We start from the raw sequence: 20,824 nt of genomic DNA on the forward strand, positions 1-20,824 counted from the left end.
GATTGATCTTGATCGATGATTTGTGGTTTTGATATTGTTATATGAGATTTAAGTCTTTGATCAGGTCCATATAATATTTTGGGACTTATTGATATGTTCGGACGGGGTCCCAAGGGGCTCGGGTGAGTTTCAGATAGGTTTAGATTGTGCTGCGCTCGTTTTTTTGTTCCGACATCGTCTCTTCAAGAATAAATGGTACTATATTAAGCAAATGAACTCTAAATTTTATTTTTATTGAAGCATTAGATCCGTATCATAATTACAGAGCCATAGCAAAAAGAATCATCGAATTTGGACATCGTATGAGGGAGTTATACTCATTTAGTGTTAGAGAAGAAAGGTGGTGTTGGTGTTGGTGCTTCGCAGATGCGAAGTTGGGTCCATATCTGCGACCCCGCAGGTGCAAAAAATGGTCCGCAAAAGAGAAAATGACAGCTGAAAAACCGCAGGTGCAGCCTTCTTGTCGCAAAATACGAAAATCTATGTGTATAAAAAAATCAGACTACATTCTTTTAATATTTTGAGCATATCTTGAGTTATAGAGTTCCGATTGAGGTGATTTTCATGGCGTTCTTCTCGTCTTTTCATGGGGGTCAGTATTTAACTACAATTTTTGTATTTTAATATGATTATAGAAGTTAATTTTTGAATTAATATATATTTTGATTGGAGAATTTGGGGTTTTTATAAAAAACTTTTCTAAAGTGAGTAATTGAGTTTTGAACATCGATTTAGAGTCAGAATTTGATGAAATTAGTATGGTTGGACTCGTATTTGAATGGATTATTGGATTTTGTGAGTTTTATCAGGTTCCGAGGTATGGGTCCATGTTTGACTTTTTGGTTAACTTTGAGTAAATGTGTAAAGATTCGACCTTTATCATTTGTGATTGTTTCCTTTGGCATTATTTGATGTTTTGAGTTGCTTTTGGCTTGTTTTGAGCCGTTCGGATGTTGATACGTACGGGGATGGCATTTCTAGAGTATTGTTTAGCTTTCTTGGTATTGGATTTGGCTTGTTTGAGGTAAGTAATATATCTAAACTTGGATTTGAGGGTATTTAACCTTGGGAACTATGTTATAAGAGATATATTGAGGTGACACACATGCTAGGTGACGAGCGTGTGAGCGTGCACTGGGAAAATCATATTTCCTATTGACTTTTAGACAACGACCGGACTTGTTTTGTTGTTATATCTTGTTACATCCATGTTCTCCCTACTTGTTGATTATATGAGGTGTGAATCATGTTAGAAATCATGTTTATGCTATGCGCTTATTCGCTTGAGACCTAATGAGGCTATTTCTATTGTTTTGAGTTATCTACTCTAACTGTAATTATATACTCAGTCATGGTTCTTCATTTGTATATCGTATCTCAGTCTCTGTTCATCATTTATTGTTACATCATATATTATCAATATTTGGGATGAGTGGTACAATATTGTGAGCCCTTGATACTTGAGAGATTGATGACTGAGTGAGGGTTTGAGATCCGGATTGTGAGTGATATTTATGAGATCGGGCCGCACGCCGCAGCATGCCATACTGGCTTTATTATTATTATTATTATTATTATTATTATTATTATTATTATTATTATTATTATGGATCGGGCTGCACGCCACAGCAGGCCATACTGGATTTATTATTATTAATTATTATTATGGATCGGTCTGCACGCCGCAACATGCCTTATTGGCTTTATTATTATTGTGGATCGGGCTGCACGCCATAGCAGGCCTTATAGGCTTTATATTAGCGCTTGAGAAGGATCCGCCCTCCGGAGTCTGACATGCCAGTAGTGAGCGCATGCACAATGATATATATATATACATGTGCTTTGGTGAGGGGCTTAGGAGCCAGGCACCCATATAGTGCTGTGTGATTGTGTGTGTGTGATGAAGAGGGCAAATAAGACATGCAACTTGAGTATGTTGGGGGTGAGAGTACCTGGAAATATCACCCTAGAATCATTCATTTGACTTGCATACTTGGCATAGAGATGCATTTTCCTCATGCTACAAGGTATTGTGACATTCATGATTTGACATGTACATTTAACATGTAGGCATTGAGATGTATATTCCTCATGCTAGACAGTATATAGTAATGGATGATTTGACATGCATATTGACATATAGGCATAGAAATATACTTTCCTCATGCTTTCTGATAATGAAATATCTTATCTGTTGTTGAAAGTTTGGAAGAAATTGCAGTTTTATGACATACTCATCTTTTGGTGATTTCGGTGAAAGATTTTGGTTTTACTGTTATACCTAAAAAGCATGTCTATTTTTCCGTAATTGTGAATGAGCTGAGCATAATATCTTTTGAGTTATTACTTGTACTACTTTTATTATATTATTACGAGTTGTTCTTGGATTTTGGTGTTGGACCCTAACCATTTTCTGAGCTCGACACTGCTTTCAACCTAAGGTAAAGTTTGTTACTTATTGAGTACATGGGGTCGGTTGAATTCATACTACACTTCTGCACCTTGCGTGCAGATTTTGGAGCTGACATTGCTGTGTATGGCGGGAGCTGGCACTGAAGATGTACCTGCGTTCCGGTTATAGCTGCCTCTTGTTCTTGGTAGCTTTAGATTTACAAATTTGTTTAAGTATATCTCGAACAAATAATGTATTTATTTCATACCATCTTTGTAAACTCCAAATCTTAGAAGCTCATGATTTATACTACCAGTCCTTGGGTTATTGTGTAAAAGTTCAGCTATTCCATCATTTATTTTCTTAGTAAATCTCATTTGAATTGGATTATTGTTAATTGGCTTACCTAGCGGGTTGTGTTAGGTACCATCACGACTAATAGATTTTGGGTCGTGACACCATTAAGTATCAAGACTAACCTCGGTGAAGTAGTGACGAGGTTTAAGTCATGTCATACTCATTAGTCAAATATTTGTGCAATATATTGATAACTAGCAACAGAATATATATATATATATATATATATATATATATATATATATATATAAAAGGAAGAACAATACCAATCATCTCGTAGAGCGTGTGAGAACAACTCGATGTAGAAAACCCTTTATAGTCAAGAAATCTAAAGATGTGAGGCATGTAATAGCATGTCAAGTCAACTAACAACTCATTAAAATACAAGACGGGAGCTTTAAAAAAACATGTAAAAAATCGAAATATCAACCGTTTCACATGTAAACAAAATCAAGAAATGCACTCCCGAACCATCACATAACATCATCAACAATGCCACCCTTATTTCACCGCATACGCATCACAATGAAATGTCTCCCTTATGTCGCCGCAAGCGCATAAGCCACCCTTATCTCGCTGCATACACATCACATTGAAATGCCTCCCTTATGTCATTGCATGCGCATTTCGCCACCCTTATACACCACACAACATAAATCAACCCCCACAACATGTCCACATATGCCACACTATCACAAAATAATAATACCCAAAGTTTCATCAAGATATAAGCTCACAACTTAACAATAAAGTGTACAAGGATATGACAACCACAAAGTGGTTAAGCATGTTTCACATAAAATAAGCCCTAATTTAAGGCATATTATAGTCTAAGATCTAATCCGGTCAGAACCCACAAATAGCACCCGTGTACACGCCCGTCACCTCGTGTACACGTTGCTTTTCAAATAACACAAATAAGAAATTAAGGCCAAATCCTAAGGGTTATCCCCTTACACAAGGTTAGACAAGATACTTATCTCAAACAAGTCAAATTAATACTCTAAAAATCTCTTGCCTCTCGAATCGACCTCCGTACGGGTTAAATCTAGTAAAAAATAAGTCAATAATATTAAACACGGCTAAAGAAATCAATTCTACTTAGTAAGTTCTGATCCTTAAAAAACATCAAAAAGTTAATCCGGGCTCGCCTCTCGGTACACGATAAAATTCACAAATTCTGACCACCCATTTAAATATGAGTCCAACCATACAAGTTTCATCCAAATCCGATTCTGAATCGGGGTTCAAATTCTTATTTTTTATTTTAGAAACGTTTTGCCAAAATTCTGAATTTTCTTCACTTAGATTTATCATTAAAATACTAAAATAAAGATAGAATCATGTATAATAGTCAAATCTAAGTCAAGAATACTTATCCTGATCCAAATCGTAAAAGTTTCCATAAATATCGCCCAAAACCGAGTTCCCAATCCCAAAATATGATTAAAAACTCAAACACTTGAAATAGAATTATTTAAGTATGCCTGGGGTACCCTTTGCGATCGCGGGACTTACTTTCCGGTCGTGAAGCACAAACCAAAAGCTACCTTAGAAGACTCCATGTGAACGTGACCAACTGCCATCGATTGCGCTTCACCAACTCCTAAGCCTATGTGAACGCGATGCCTAATCGCGAACGCAAAAGCTAAGCCAATTGACCTCCCTGCCTGATACAGACCCTAGGCGATCACGACCCACCATAAAAAATGTGAAGCTTTAGCTCCACAGTGTCCGAGATTATGACTCCACAACGCGAATGCAAAGAACAAAAAAGTTCCATCCACAAAACGCGCTCCGCGATCACGATACCACATCCGCGATCTTGATGAACACCAGCACACTAGAAAATCAGCAACTCTAAACATGAGTGAAATAGTTCGAAATCAGTCCGAAACACACCCGAGGCTCCCGGGACCCTGTCCAATCACACCAACCAATCCCAAAACATAATATAGATCTACTCGAGACCTCAAATCACAAAATATAACATCAAAATAAGGAATCACACCTCGATTCAAGCATTATAAACTATTTCAAATTTCCAACTTTCAAATTTATGACAAATATGCCTAAACAACTCGTAATGACTCCAAATTTTACAAACACGTCATAAATCAGTAAATCACCACGAACCTATGCCAAAGTTCGGAATCCCAAACGGACATTTATCACCACAAAGTCAACTATGGATCAAACCTATGAACTTTTAAACCTCCAAATTGCCAACTTTCGCCAATTTGAGCCAAATCAACCTAGGAACCTCCAAATTTAAATTCGGACATGTGTCTAAGTCAAAAATCATCATCCGGACCTAATGGAACTATTAAAACTCCGATCTGAGGTCAAATACACAAAAGTAAAACTTGGTCAATACTTATAACTTAAGCTTCCAAGCTAGGAACTAAGTGTTCCAATTTAATCCAAAACCTTTATGGAACCAAACTATCCATCTCCGCAAGTCACATAACCACAAATACACATATGGGGAGCATCTAATAGGGAACGTGGCTCAAATATTCAAAACAACTGACTGGGTCATCACATTCTGCATCTCTTAAATAAACGTTCGTCCTCGAACGAGTTTAGAAACATACCCGAAGTGCTAAAATGATGAGGATATCGGCTCCGCGTATCATGCTCGGTCTCCCAAGTCGCCTCCTCGACCGGTTGACCTCTCTACTAGACCTTCACTAATGCAATATTCTTCTATCTCAGCTTTATAACCTCTCTATCCACAATGGCCACCGGCTCCTCATATAAGTCAAATCCTTGTCCAACTACATCGAGCTGAAATCTAACACATGTGACTGATCCTCATACTACTTCCAGAGCATGAAAACATGGAACACTTGTCACGACCCGAAATCCCACCTTAGGAACCATGATGGCGCCTAACATTTCACTTGCTAGGCAAGCCATCGTTAGTTAGATTATTTAACAATTCAAAATAAAGCATTAACAAAGATAAACCAAAAAGGTCTGAAATGGAATAATAAAATACATATGATGATATCTAAACATCTTCCAGAATTTGGAGTCCCAAGTGCATGATAAACTAGAATACTACATATATGGTCTGAAGCAAAGTACACTGTTTGAAACTAGATAAACAGTAGAATAGATAAAGAAGGGAACTCCAGGGCGACAGACGCTATGAAGCTATACCTCAAGTCTCCGAATGTAGCTGGGTCTGAGAAAAACACCACCTAGACGCCGCTGGGACCAACACCAGTATCTGCACAAGAAGTGCAGAAGTGTAGCATGAGTACAACTGACCCAATGTACCCCGTAAGTGTCGAGCCTAACCTCGACGAGGTAATGACAAGACACCTACGTAAAATCATATATATATATATATATAAAGCAACAAATAACGAGTAGGACAATAAAATATTAAGTGGGAGGGAACATGCTAAAGGAGAAATATCATAAGAACGGCAAGTACGAAGTCACCAAATAACATCTTCCAAAATATGCATCAATGTAACCAAGTAAATCACCAATCTGCGAATCAAATACGGCAATGAAATAATGATGGCACGGCATCATGATTTTACTCTCGTCTTCACCATGTAATATCATAAATAAAATGGCATGGCATCACCCTCCGTATTTTTACTCTCTGGCTCGGCATCACCCTTCGTGCTTTAATCCCACAACCTCTCAATATATGATAATGAATGCAAATAAGGCACGGCAACACCCTTCGTGCTTTTCACTCTTCCTCTCCAAGCAACAATACAAATCCAAATAACAAATGCAAGGCGGAAAGCAATTTCACTTTAATTATAGTGCCAATATAACAAACTCAACTTTCAAAATTTCCAACATATTCAAAATAAACAATAAATATGAGGCGAATAATTAAAAAATAATATTCTAACCTAAGCATGGAGAACATAGTCAATGAAACAATATAATACAAAGAAACAATTCCCACATGCATGCTTTAAACCCAATAACAACGTATATATACTCGCCGCCTCACATATACTTCGTCCCCACATGTAATACATGTAGCAAATAGACCAACAAGTCCTAATCCTACAAGTCAAGATTAATCACGACACTTATCTCACTCTGCAACCAAATCAATGCACAACCGCGGATTTTTCTTTAGAATTAGCCTCCAAACCAATCAAATCTAACCAAATATAGTTCAAATAATTTAAATTAGGCTTTAGAAACTACCCATGAGTGAAAAAGATTCAATCTTTAATGATTTCACAAAAAGTCAATAAAAGTCAACCCCATGCTCGCTTGGTCAAAATCTGAGATTCAGATCAAAATCCAATTACCCATTCACCTCCGAGCCCGGTAATGTAATTAGTTTCGAATTCTGACCTCAATTTGTGGTCTAAATCTCAATTTCTCAAAATTCTCAATATCTATCTAAATACCTAATTTCTACCGTGAAAAAGCTTATATTAAAGATTAAAATCAATGGGTGTTTATGAAAATATAATTAAACAAGTTAAAATCTACTAACCAATGAAGGGGGGAGGGGGATGAAAAACCTCTTCAAAATCACCTCTAGGACGAGCTCAAACCTGAAAATGGTGAAAAGTGAAGAAAATCCTGACTTATGAAAGTTTAAATCATTGGGCATCAGGTGTTCTTCGCGTTAGCGAAGCGCTTGACGCGCCCACGAAGCATATCGGTCAAACGGCCTTCATGTTCGCGAGCTACCCTTTGCGTTCGCGTAGGCTTGCTCCCCCCTGCCTTCGCGTTCGCGTGCCAAGGACCCCATTAGCGAATAGTAACGCCTGACTCCCCTAGATCCCACAACCCATCGTGTTCGCGAGAGCAATGTCACGTTCGCGAAAGGTAAACCTCCCCCACTACTTCACGTTCGCAACCAGCTCCTCGCGTTCGGGAAGAAGGAATTCTTCCCCAACCCCATTTCTCCTTCGCGATCGCAAAGCACAATGTACCAGACACCAGAAGATAACGAAACCAGCAGCTTTCTAAGTCCAAAATGGTCCGTAGCTTATCCGATACTCAGCCGAGCCCCTCGGGCTCCAAACCAAATATACACACAAGTGTAATAACATCATACATGCTCGCTCACGAGATCAAAATACCAAAATAATATCTAGAACTACGAATCAGACATCAAAATGCATGAAATTTTAAAGAAAACTCAAGAACTTCTAAAATACAACCGAGTGTCTCAATCCTATCAAACCAACTCCGATTTGCACCAAATTTTTAAGACAAGTTTTACATAGAAAAATGAACCTATACCAAGTCTTGGAACCAAAATCTGAACTCGGTAGCCATAAAGTCAACCTACGGTCAAACCTAAGAAATTTTCAAGCCTTCAAATTACTAGCTTTCGACAAAACAAGTCAATTCAAGTTAGGGACTTCCAAATGCTATTCCGGACATACGCCCAAGTCTAAAATCACGATACGGACCCACCAGGATCGTTAAAATATCGATTCAGGATCGTTTATACAAAATATTGGCCGTAGTCAATTCAAGTTATTTTTAAAGCCAAAAATCATATTTTCTTATAATTTTGACATAAAATATTTTTGGAAAAAGACACGAACTGTATACGTAAATTGAGAAACATCAAATGGAGCTAATAGAGGTCTCAAAATACGAAAATAAAGGTTAGAAATCAAAACGACCTATCGGGTCGTCAGAAACACCAGATGAACTCCCGATAAGCTGGGTGGCAAAGCAAATCTTTAGGCCACCTCTCCAACTTTTCTCTAGAATGTCAAAAGAACCAATATACCAAGGGCTCAACTTGCCCTTCTTCTTGAACCTCATCACACACTTCATGGGAGAAACTCTGAGTAGAACTCTCTCACCCACCATGAATGCCACATCACGAGTCTTCCTATCAACATAATTCTTTTGCCTGGACTGCACTGTACGAAACTGCTCCTGAATCAATTTCACCTTTTCCAAAGTATCACGAATCGAATAAGTGCCCAACAACCTAGTGTAAGCACGCAATTTTTAATCGCACGACTTTTAAAACTTAGTATTTTTACATATTTACTTATTTTATTTTAATTGAATTTCAATCTACTTTTATTTTTAGTTTTAAAAAACATAAATTTGAAAATACAAAAATAGTTTCATTCTTATAACATTTTCCATCTTAGTACAAAATTTAAGGTTAATTAGTAAGTTTGTAGTAATTTTATTTTTAGGAAGAACTTTGATTATGGATAATTTATTTTAATAATATTAATCTTGATTAAATTGTCCAAATTTTCAGCTTTGCAGCCCAAATTTTTTACCCAACAAGACATGCCCATCAACACTCCGACCTAGAGATGGCAAAATAGTTAAAAGAAAACACGTATCCACCAATATTATTCATTTTTTGAATTACCCATTTTGACCCGCTCATATCTGACCCGACCCGACCCACCCGTTTGCCACCCCAACTCCGACCCACCAAAACCCATCCATCTGACCCGTCAACCCAATGAACTCTTAAATAAATCTAGACCTTCATTCCATTTAATCCAATGGCCCCTATTCTTTCACACTATCATATATAAATCTAATTTTCTCCGAAGTTAACTCTAGAACTCAAAACAGCCGCACCTCTACTCTCCTCCTCCCTGGCATCGCACCCCCCTCCCAAAAAAAAACAAAAACTCACCGGAAACTCACCAAATTGGACAAGTGACTCGTGCGTATCACTCACGTGGTTCCCTATCCTCTTTCACTTTTCCACTTCATCCAAACCACGTGAAGAATATTCTCAATCATTATCTCCCTTTCTCACTCGCCCTTTTGTAAATAAAATCACGCGATTGAAATCTCCAGAAGGCATGCGCTGATGAAAGAAGGGCGTCATATCGATTTTGATTAATCCGAGCCTTACATTCATCACGTGCTTGTTTCCAAAGGGAATTGGATTCAATTTCTTGGAGCGGAAGAAGAGAACATTCAGGGACCCCTATATATATTCCCTCATTTTCAGATTTGAAGGGGAATTTTCGGACGTGAATAAAGTGGGACATAAATTTGGAAAAAAAATGTATTATGGTTTAGCGGAAAATTCCTTTTCTCTTCAATCTCTTCTCTGATTTTTCGGTTCTTTTAATTTCAGGAAAAAGACATACAAAAGGAGAATGTTTCTGTTTTTTGAATTAGTTAGGATTTGAGTTTCAGAAAAAAAAAATACAAACATATTCTGCTTTCTTCATCTTCAATTTCGGATTTGTGGTTTGAAAAATGGAGTTTGCTTGATGATTTGTTGGTGTTCGTGGGTTCGATCGTGACTGGTTGAGGTTCCTTCGTGGTTCGATTCATGTTTCTGTTCGAATTCGATTACGGTTTCGAGTTCCGATCGTAGCTACGGTGAATTCTATCCGTGTAATTGCTGGAATTTTTGTTAATCAAAGACTATTTCAGGTTAATTATTTCTAATCTCTCTTTTTTTATTTTGGTGTTATTAAAGGTGTGATAAGAGCTCGGGTTTGAAATGGGTTTAGGAACTTAAAATGGGTATAAATATTGAAAATTGACTGAAAGCCTAAACATTAGTGTTCTGATTTTAAATTGTTTGTTTGGTTTCTTTTTTCCTTTACTGAATTTCTCTAGTTTTTAACACAAACCATACTTGAATTATTAGGTTTAATTTAACTGTGTTAATTTCATGTGCTCTACGTTGTTAAATCCATGACTCATGCTTTTAGGTAGTCTTAAGTGTTTATTATTAGTGTTAATTTTCATCAGGCATGTCTGTGTGGTTGAACTTCACCTGCTCAAATGATAAAAGGAAGAAGTTAATCTTCGTAAAGTTAATATTGAGCCTGGAACGAACAGTGATTAAACTTTGACATGTTCTTTAGCTTATGCTGTTCATTACAAAGATATTAAGTCTTAAGTTGGGTCTTACGTGAATTAAAAGGTTAATCCATTGGTAATAATAATATGTAAGTGGTTTGGAGATTATTCACTTTGTGCATTTGATTTTTCATGACTGATATGGATAGTGAAAACGATTCCTTCATCAAAATGTTGTTATTTTCACACTTGGTGTGACCAACATGATTTAGTAGAACTAAATAGTATTTGTGTGTCATTGCAATTTTTAGCATGCAAACTTTATTTGTGATAAATTGTTATGTATGTGCATGTGAGTTGGTTCATCGTGCTTTTAATCCACTTTTCGTTATTCCATCTCGTTTCATCACTTTATTTACTATTCCTTCGATTGTTTGCTTGTTAGTTTCATGTACTAAGTAACTTATTTGTTGTAGACATTGCTTTACTTTAAGGATGTTTATTTGATGGATTTGGCCGAGGGGCGTGGGTTTGAAGAGAAGAAATCGGACCTTAACCGAGACTAGTCCTTGAATACTTTATTTTCATACATTATCCGCTAGTAGCATGTTTAGGTCGACCGTACTTGGGGAGGCAAACTTTAGGATTTTTTCGTTTCATTCGAGATTAGATGTTGTCCCTTAGTTTATTATTTTATCCGTGGAATGCCCGAGGAATTTGTAAATATTTTTATTCAGGAGTATGCTCAGTAGTGTATGTATTTGGAGGCCGTGACGAACATCGTGGGGAAAGTATAGTATATGCTTGTTTAGGAATTTAATACATTAATTTTCTTTCTTTTTATTTTTAAGACAGTAAAGCACATACTAGTTAGTAATTTCAAAATCGTATTCCCTAGCAATGGCGCAAAAATTTAATACGCTCAAATTACACCTATATAAATGGTGTAAGGCGGTCGCATCAAATATAATAACCCAACTAGATTGGGGTGGAATCCCACAGGAAATAGGTGTGAAAATGTTACTTGAATAGTGTGTCACTTGACTAAAGTCGTAATGCTATTTCATTAGTTTGAAAAGAGTTTGGTAATTGTGATTTATTAAGAGAAGCTATTTTGTTAAGAGAATTGATTCAAATGATTAAGAAAACAAGGTTGTGTATAATGCTATCGGTGTTAATATGATATATTTCTAATGGGAGGTCGTTTGATATGCAAATGATTCCTAAATGACTACCCAATATTTCCTAATAGTTGAGTAGTATTTCCTCTTTATGATTTTTCCAAATATAAAAGAGTTACAATTAAGAGCAACCAATTTATGCCAAGTAGAATCCACTTATTTCTAAGAGATTCTGTAAAACAAGGTTTTAAGCCTTGAGTTCTTGCTACTAAATTCTACCAAATCTTATCCCACTTTTCCTAGTGAAAGATAAAGTAAATTGGCACTAGTTAATGTTTGCAACCATCAACCATAAATGAAGCATAAGAAATGAATAAAAATCAACCACCCATTGAATATATATATATATATATATATATATATATATATTCAATAGTAAACACCCATTAACATTACACCCACTTAGGGTCCACAACCTTACTATTTAAAGTTAGCTGCTCATACTAAAATACAAGAACAAAGCAATAAATAAAATCATTAAAACTTACAATGAAGACAACGTCTTGGAATCTCTACTAAAAAGCTTCCAAACAAGTGGTGTATTCAATGCTCTAAGTGTAGGACCTTTTTCATACAAGATGACCCACAAAACCCTAGTTATTCTATTTATAATGACCCAAAATTTGCAAACAAAATATGACAAAAATAGCCCTTCAGATAGATTTTGCGATCGCAGAATGGACTGTGGAACTGATCCGCAGTCCGCACATCTGTAACAGTACTGCACAACTGATCTCCAAGCTTTCTATATTTACACCGCATATTAGTTCTGCGGTCCACATAATAATTTCGCGGCCGCAAACTTGATCGCATATTTGTCTTCATTGGAATTCATCTTGCATTTATGCAACAATTCTGCGGCCCGCACATGAGTTATGCGACCGCAAATTGAACCACATTTGCCTCTTTGACACTGGGATTTTCTGGCTACGTTTGTGATGGGTTTGCGGTCCGCACATCACTTATGCGATCGTATATCTATCGCAAATCTGCCTTTTTCATGTTTTTTTTCATCTTTTTCACGTACTTGGCTCTTCAAGTTCAATTTCTTGTAAAACACCAAAATTACATAAAAAGTGACTTACAATGCTTTATAAGATAAACTAAAGTCTATGAAATTAGTATCGAAAGTGTTGTATTTCTACGACACATTAGCCCCAGCGTGAGTATTAATAAATAAATTTGCAAGCATTTCAAAAGAGTCAATGGAATGCTTAGGTAAAAGAGAATACCATGTTAAAGCACCCTTCATTAGGGTTTCGCCAAATTTCTAGAGGGTGACAAATTCAATCTTGTGCAGGGCCAAATCATTTCCCTTTACTGTCGTAGTATAAATTGTGATATGCCCTATGGATCCGAAGTCCATCATATTTTTGAATATCTGGCATCTTGAATCTTTTCGTGATCAACTCCGGGGTCGCACTCAGTTTAGACAATAGCTGCATATATTTCTTTGAATCCAGTCCCTTCAACCCCGGTAGTACTCCCGAGATCTGATCCATCCAAACATGAAATTCTTTATCATTTTGGTCCATTCGTTCATTCATCTCCTTCGTGAATCTCATGAGCTTGGTTTTGAAAGGATTGTTAGCATTGTTGTACTTCCCAGATTCATTACCAGCAACACCTGCTTCATTTTAATTAAAATTGAATCCTTCCCTTGGAGCAACGTTATAGATTCTTTGTGCTGTTTGATTTCCAGGCACGCTAGGAGGAATCGGAACTGCTCCATTGGGGTTTCAACTCTGTCATCACTCGGTCTTGCCTTGAGAGATGCTTCATAATTTCCCTTTGTTTCTCTCTCAAGATTTTGACCGTCTCGACAACATGTTCATCATCCACATCATCAGGAGTCAGACTTCTCACATGACGATGATTTTGTTCTTTGCCAATCGGAGTTGTCTCATCTCCGTCGTTGCGAGTTTTACTAATTGAATCTTCCTGCTGGAACGCATCCTCTCGCTCGTTGTGTGTTCCAACGTTGTAAGCATTGTTCACATCGTTAGCTGCCATATTTGATTTTTGTTTTGCTAAGAAAGAAAAGAAAATTCGTTAGTAACTGATGAATGGATCAAAGCAATTATACAATTGTCTATGCCCTATGGTGTATGCCAAACTATTTGCTCGTAAAACGGTACAATTAAATTTGTAACGTAATTTATATACACGTGAATTAATTTGATCCAAAAATATGAAATAGATAAGAATAGAATCAAGATTATGAAAATAACTTAAAGGAAATGCAAGCCTGGCGATATGATGAGCCTCTAAGGAAACAGTAATAAGAATAATATTAGGAACAAAAAAAACATGTGATTTTATAAAATGAGAGCAAATTATAGCCTTTGAGTAGAGATGATTTTTTTGTATCTAACTATGGATAGAAGTTTTCTTATTTATAGAGCTATCCAGAAACAAGATCCCCAAATCAAGCTCTTCTTGAATGAGAAAAAAAACCCTTATTGATGGTTGTATAACCGTTGATCATTAATACAGAGATTCCTCGTAACGGTTGCTCATTGAATGCTGTTTTTTCCAACTGATGTCTTACTTTCAAACCTTCCTTCTCGGTTTCAATGCCTTCAGAACTCACTCAACACCGGTTACATGCTTGTATCCGGTGCCAACTATTTGCTGACTCATATCTTACATGTCTTCGGTTTTACATGTCGTCTAGTCATTCGTTCAACTGCCGTGAACCAATTTTACTCCATACAGTGGTTCCTTTTCTCCCTCAAAAATATGTTTTCTACATTCATCACTAGAAATTCTCAGCACCTACAAGAGCAAGTTGGATTACGTTTGAATTTTTGAAACGTGATAGTACTCCTAGTATTTTTATATTTTAACGAAATTCTTCTTCAAACAGCTCTTATACAAAATGAACTTATATCTAAAAGCTCGATATGCTTTCATAAATGATTTTCACTATTGATTAATAGAATATCAATACAAATAATCTCATTTAACATCTTAATTACCCAACACACAAAAAAGTACGATAAGACATTGTAAATATCATAATCTGAATTAAGCTTTTGTGTATAAAGAAATCATTATGTCCATATCATTATGCTGTTACTTTCGATGGGGACATAAACATTCAAAATACCATTTCCCGAAAAAGCCTTGATGAGATTCATCTCTACATTCTCTGAGCCGAAACTTTCAAGGAAAATAAATTAAAAAAGAAAAATTAGTGTTACTGCATGGAGTTTTCAGAAGTTAAACCCAGACAAAATGAAATTTGAATTGTCAATTGATATGGTAAAAAGGAAAATAGAATATTACTAATGGTGCAATTAAACTATTTCCTGCAAAACTTTGGGAATAAAAAGAGATGTGAGAAAGAGTAATACAATGATACCAATTTAAATCTGTAACGACCCAGTCGGTCGTTCTATGTATTTGAATCTTGTTTCCCTATTTGATGCTTCATGTATATTTGTTTGTTGTTTTGTGACTTGCGGGGATGGTCGGTTTGGTTTCGGGATATTTTGGGAGTAAAATTGAACACTTAGTTCCATGGTTGGAGGCTTAACTTGTAAGAGCTGACCAATATTTGACTTCTGAATAGATGACCTCTGATTGGTGATTTGATGGTTTCAGTAGGTTCGTATGGTAATTTTTGACTTTGGCATAATGTCCGGATTTGGAGGTAACTAGGTTGTTTTGGCTCTAATTAACTAAAGTTGTAAGTTTGAAGGTCTGAAAAGTTCATAGACTTGACCGGGAGTTGATTTTGACGATATCGAACTCGGGTTATTATTTCGGGACTTGGAATAAGTTCATTTAGTAGCTTGAAACTTGTGTGTGAAGTTTGGTTGGAATACAAAATGTATAGGCTTGATTCAGACATGTTCGGCGAAGTTGGAAAGTTTAGAACTTAAGAGATTGGTTTGATCGTCAATACTTGAATTTGATATTATTTTGGGTCGAGCAACCTTGGAGTGGCTTACTGGTTTGTTTAGTGTCATTTTCAGGATGAAGAAGATGACCGAAGATTGATGGTGGAGTTTGATGATCCCGTTGTATAAAAACAAAGGTGATATCCAGGACTGTAACAACTATAAGGGTATCAAGTTGTTGAGTCATACTATGAAAGTTTGGGAGAGGGTGGTGGAGAGAAGGGTGCGACGTAGTGTTACTATTTTCGAGAACCAATTCGAATTTATGCCGGGAAGGTCTACTACAGAAGCCATTCACCTTTTGAGGAGATTGGTGGAGCAATATAGGGAGAGGACGAAGGACTTGCATATGGTGTTCATTGACCTAGAGAAGACCTATGATAAAGTCTTGAGAGAGGTCCTATGGAGATGTATGGAGGCTAGAGGTATCCTGGTGGCATACATTAGGGTGATTAAGGAAATGTACGACGGAGGGAAGACTTGGGTGAGGACTGCGAGAGGAGACTTGGATCATTTCTCAGTGGAGATGGGGTTGCATCAAGGATCGACTCTTAGCCTGTTTTTGTTTGCCTTAATGTTAGATGTGCTGATGCGACACATACAAGGGGTAGTGCCATGGTGTATGCTATTTGCTGATGACATAATTCTGATTCACGAAATGCGAGGCGGAGTTAACACTAGGTTGGAAATTTGGAGAAAAACACTGGAGTCTAAAGGTTTCAAGTTGAGTAGGTCAAAAACTGAGTACTTGTAGTGCAAGTTCAGTGATGGATGCATGGAAAAGAAGTGGAAATGAAGATTGGTACTCAAGTCATCCTCAAAAGAGATAGTTTCAAGTATCTTGGGTCTATTATTCAAGGCAACGAGAATATTGATGAGGATATTACACATCATATTGGAGCGGGGTGAATGAGATGGAGGATCGCCTCGAAGGTTTTGTGTGATAAGAATGTGTCACCTGGACTTAAGGGCAAGTTCTACAGAGTGATGGTTAGACTGACTATATTGTATAAGGTTGAGTACTGGTCTGCCAAGAAGTCCCATGTGCAGAAGATGAAAGTAGCTGAAATGAGGATGTTGAGATGGATGTGCGGGCATACCAGGAAAGACATGATTAGGAATGAAGTTATTAGGAACAAGGTAGGAGTGGCATCTGTGGAGGACAAGATTCTGGAATTGAGGTTGAGATGGTTCGGGCATGTGAAGAAGAGAGACATAGATGCTCCGGTCTGGAGGTGTGAGAGGTTGTCCATGGCGGGTCTGATAAAGGTAAGGGGTAGGCCTAAGAAGTATTGGGGAGAGGTAATTAGACAAGATATTGGTTCAGCTTACCGAGGATATGACCCACGATAGGAAGGTGTGAAGGTCGAGGATTAGGGTTGTAGGTTGACAGATAGTAGTGTGTTCCTCCTAGGCTTACCAGTAGTACTAGGACTAGTTTTGTATTGTCTTATTCAAGGTTATTTATTATTACAAGTTGTCTCATTCGCACTCATTAATATATTACATTGTTGTTACTATTGTTTGCTACTTGGTTGCTTTATTTCCAATGTTCCTTGAGCCGAGGGTCTACAAGAAATAATTTCTCTATCTCTATAAGGTAGGGGTAAGGTCTGCGTACACACTACCTTTCCCAAACCCCATTTATGGGATTACACTGGTCTGTTGTTGTTGTAAATGATGTTATTTGTTATGTTTTGAGAATTTGGATAAGTTTGCTTAATGTCTTTGGACTTGTTTGTATGTTTGGACGGGGTCTCGTGGGGCTCGAGAGTGTTTCAAATTGATTTCGATCTATGTTGGTGAGTTATGGCATTACTGGTTTTTGGTAGGAACCTGGTGCATCACACCTGCGATCTGGTATAATGCACCTACGGAGCCGTATGTGTGGGATTTTATGCATAGAGGCGGAAGCTGGCAGTGGCCCGGGTGGATCGCATTTACGCTAGAGTGGTGCAGGTGCAAGGCCGCTTGTGCGAAGGTGTATGCGCAGAAGTGCATCCGTTGATACAGAATTTTATCGCAAAAAAGGGAGGTCAGCTGGTTAAGTTGTTTGCACATCTACGAGGGTTTTGCCGTAGATGCGACATCCCAGAAGCGACCATTTTGTCCGCAGATGCGGAAATCACTAGCAGGACGTTATATTTTGAGGGTTTGGTTTATTTTCACTATTTTGAGTTTTGGAGCTCGGCTAGAGGTGATTTTTGGGAAGATTTTCATCACCACTTTGAGAGTAATTTCTACTTGATTTTGATATTATATCTTATTTTCCAATGGATTATTACACATTGATTATGAGATTTGAAAGTGAAATTTGGGGGTTTTGTGCTAGATTTTGGAAAGTAAATAATTGAGATTTGAGCCTCGATTTGGAGTCGAATTTTGATGAAACTTGTATATATGGACACGTATTCGAATGGATAGTCGGAATTTATGAGTTCTGTGTGGTTCCGAGAAGTGGGGTTGGGTTGACTTTTTGTCTGCCTTTGTGTAATTGAGTGAAGACTGAAACTTTACTGTTTGGAATTGATTTCTATGGCATTATTTGATGTTATTGAGTTGTATTGACTAGATTTGATTCGTTCGGAGGCCGATTTGCGAGGCAATGGATTTCTAGAGCATTAATTCTCGCACATTTGAGGGGAGTACCTTGCATAAGCTTGGCTTGAGGGTATCTCCCCATTGTCTATGATGTTTGACATATGTTGGGGCGCATATGCGAGGTGACGAGAACATATGTGTCCATCGTGTTTATTTATGATCCGGATAGACTATGCTTCTTTGAAATCTTTTTTTCTCCACTTGTTTGACTAGATGAGATATTATTCATGCTAGAAATCATATTTAGGCTATCTACTTATCTGTTTGAGACATGATAGAACTATTTTTCTATGTTAAGATATTTTCCTTAGCCGTAGTTATACCTTTCAACCGTGATATTATATTCGTGTGTTATATCTCTGTCTATGTACACTCTTTATATGTTATCTCACGTGTTGATAGTATCCTTGTATGTGTGATATGAGTTTGAGGTAAGTTATAGTACGTTGGTGCATTCCGTGCGGTATTATGATTATAGTACTGTGAGGTATTGGCATATTAGACTTGAGGAAATTGATGATTGATTTTGGGCCATAAAGCCATATTGAATGGATTGATCACTGATCTTAGTTCTTAGATCCGTGTTGATATTGATTGTGAGGTGACGTTTACATAAAGGGGGTTGAGTGATATTGATCGTTGACTTTTGATCCGATCAGCGCTTGGTCTAGGATTCATCCCCCCGGAGTCAGGTATTAAGCCTATGAGTGCAAGCACTTGATATGTGCTTAGTGAGGGTCTTATGCCAGGCACCCGTATAGTATTCTGTATGTATGTGTATGTGTGATCATTAAGGATCATTGCACCATGCATCGTGAGCGTGCTGAGAGTATGATTAGGGGTATTTGTGCCACGCACTATGTAGTGCTGAGATGTTGTATACTTGATGATTAAACTATGATGTTGTTAATTTTGGCATGTATACTTGTCATGCAGGAATAAAGTAGTATTTTTCTCATGCTAATTAGTATTTTATGTCTCTATTTGATGATTAGATCTTGGTATCACAATTTACTTTGATAAATCCATATCTAGGTGATTTTTGTAGAAAAAGTCGATGCCTTGACTGATATACTTGAAAAACATGCTTATTTCTCCTCTTATTGTGCAAGAGTTGAATTTGATAGTATTTGAGTTGCTTTTCCTTATTGTTATGTTGTTATTATTGTTGTTGGCTATTGAAAGTGAGTATCAAAATTTTCCAACCTCGTCTCAGCTTTCAGACCGAGGTTACGCTTGCTACTTACTGAGTACCTGCGGTTAGTTGTATTAATACTACACTCTGTAATTCATATACAGATCTAGGTGTTGCTGGTAGCGGTGATTGCTAGAGAGTTGTTATCTATATCTTCGTGGAGATTTCGAGGTAGCACTGCTATTCCGTTCCCAGGCCTTGAAGTCCTTCTCCTTGTTTTATGTTATTACTGTTTAGTCTTTCGGACAATATAGTATTTTGTTCAAACCTTGTATTTACTTATTCTATAGAGCTCATGTACTTGATGACTGATATGCCGTAGAAATGCGGCACTTTTGATACTAATTACATAGACTTTAGCTCATCTTTTAAAGCATTATAAGTCATTTCTTATGTAGTTTTGGTGAAAACCAGACTTGAAGAACCAAGAATATGAAAAAGATGACAAAAGCCCATGAAAAGGCAGATATGCGACAGGTATGCTATCGCAAAACTGATGTGCGGACCCCAAACCCATCGTAGAGCTAACCAGGACATCCAGTATCAGAGAGTCAAATCTGTGCTTCATTATGTGGTCGCAAAACTCTTATGCGGACCGCGAAGTTGTCGCACAAATGAAAGAGGGCTTCTAGTGAAGATGATTATACGGTACACTATGCGGCCACGAAACCTGTATGTGGACCGCATAATCAATATGCGAGGTAGAACTAGAAAACTTTGTGATCAGATTTGCGGTGCAGGTGAAGATGTGCGGACCGCGATGTGTTCTGCGACCCATTCTGCGGTCACAGTCTTAATCTAGAAGGTCAATTTTGTCACATTTTGTCCACAAATTTTGGACCATTATAAATAGAATCACTAGGGGTTTTGTGGGTCATCTTTTCTGAAAAAGTGGCTACACTTAGAGCATTGAATACATCATTATTTTGGAGCTTTTTGAGAGAGATTTCAAGACTATCCTCTTTGTAAGCTTTTATGAGTTTATTTATTGTTTTGTTCTTGTATTTTAGTATGAGTAGATAACTTTAAATACTACGGTTTTGGACCCTAAGTGGGTGTAATGTTAATGGGTGTTTACCATTGAATATATATATAATGGTTGGTTGATTTCTATTCATTTTTCATGCTTCATTTATGGTTGATGGTTGCAAACATTGACTAGTGCCATTTTACTCTATCTTTACTTGAAAAAGTGGGTTAGGGTTTGGTAGAATTGGATAGGAAGAATCAAGGCTTTAAACGTTGTTTAGTAGAATTACTTAGGAATAAGTGGGTTCTACTTGGCATAAATTAGTTGTTCTTAATTGTTGCTCTTTTATATTTGAAAAAAATCATAAACAGAAAATACTACCAAATTATTGGAAAATATTGGGTAGTTATTTAGAAACCATTTGCATATCAAAGGACCTTCCATTAGAAA

The 20,824-nt window shown here is 37.1% G+C and overlaps 1 long non-coding RNA gene across 1 annotated transcript; it reads left to right on the forward strand.

Moving 5' to 3' along the window:
* The first annotated feature begins 9,328 nt into the window (after positions 1-9,328).
* Positions 9,329-20,521, forward strand: LOC117281892 (uncharacterized). Its single transcript, XR_004512530.2, has 2 exons — positions 9,329-10,144; positions 19,509-20,521. It is a non-coding gene; the product is annotated as an uncharacterized lncRNA (long non-coding RNA).
* Positions 20,522-20,824: the final 303 nt, after the last annotated feature.

This window comes from Nicotiana tomentosiformis, chromosome 9 (genome assembly GCF_000390325.3).
Source record: "Nicotiana tomentosiformis chromosome 9, ASM39032v3, whole genome shotgun sequence".
Classification (NCBI taxonomy): domain Eukaryota; kingdom Viridiplantae; phylum Streptophyta; class Magnoliopsida; order Solanales; family Solanaceae; genus Nicotiana; species Nicotiana tomentosiformis.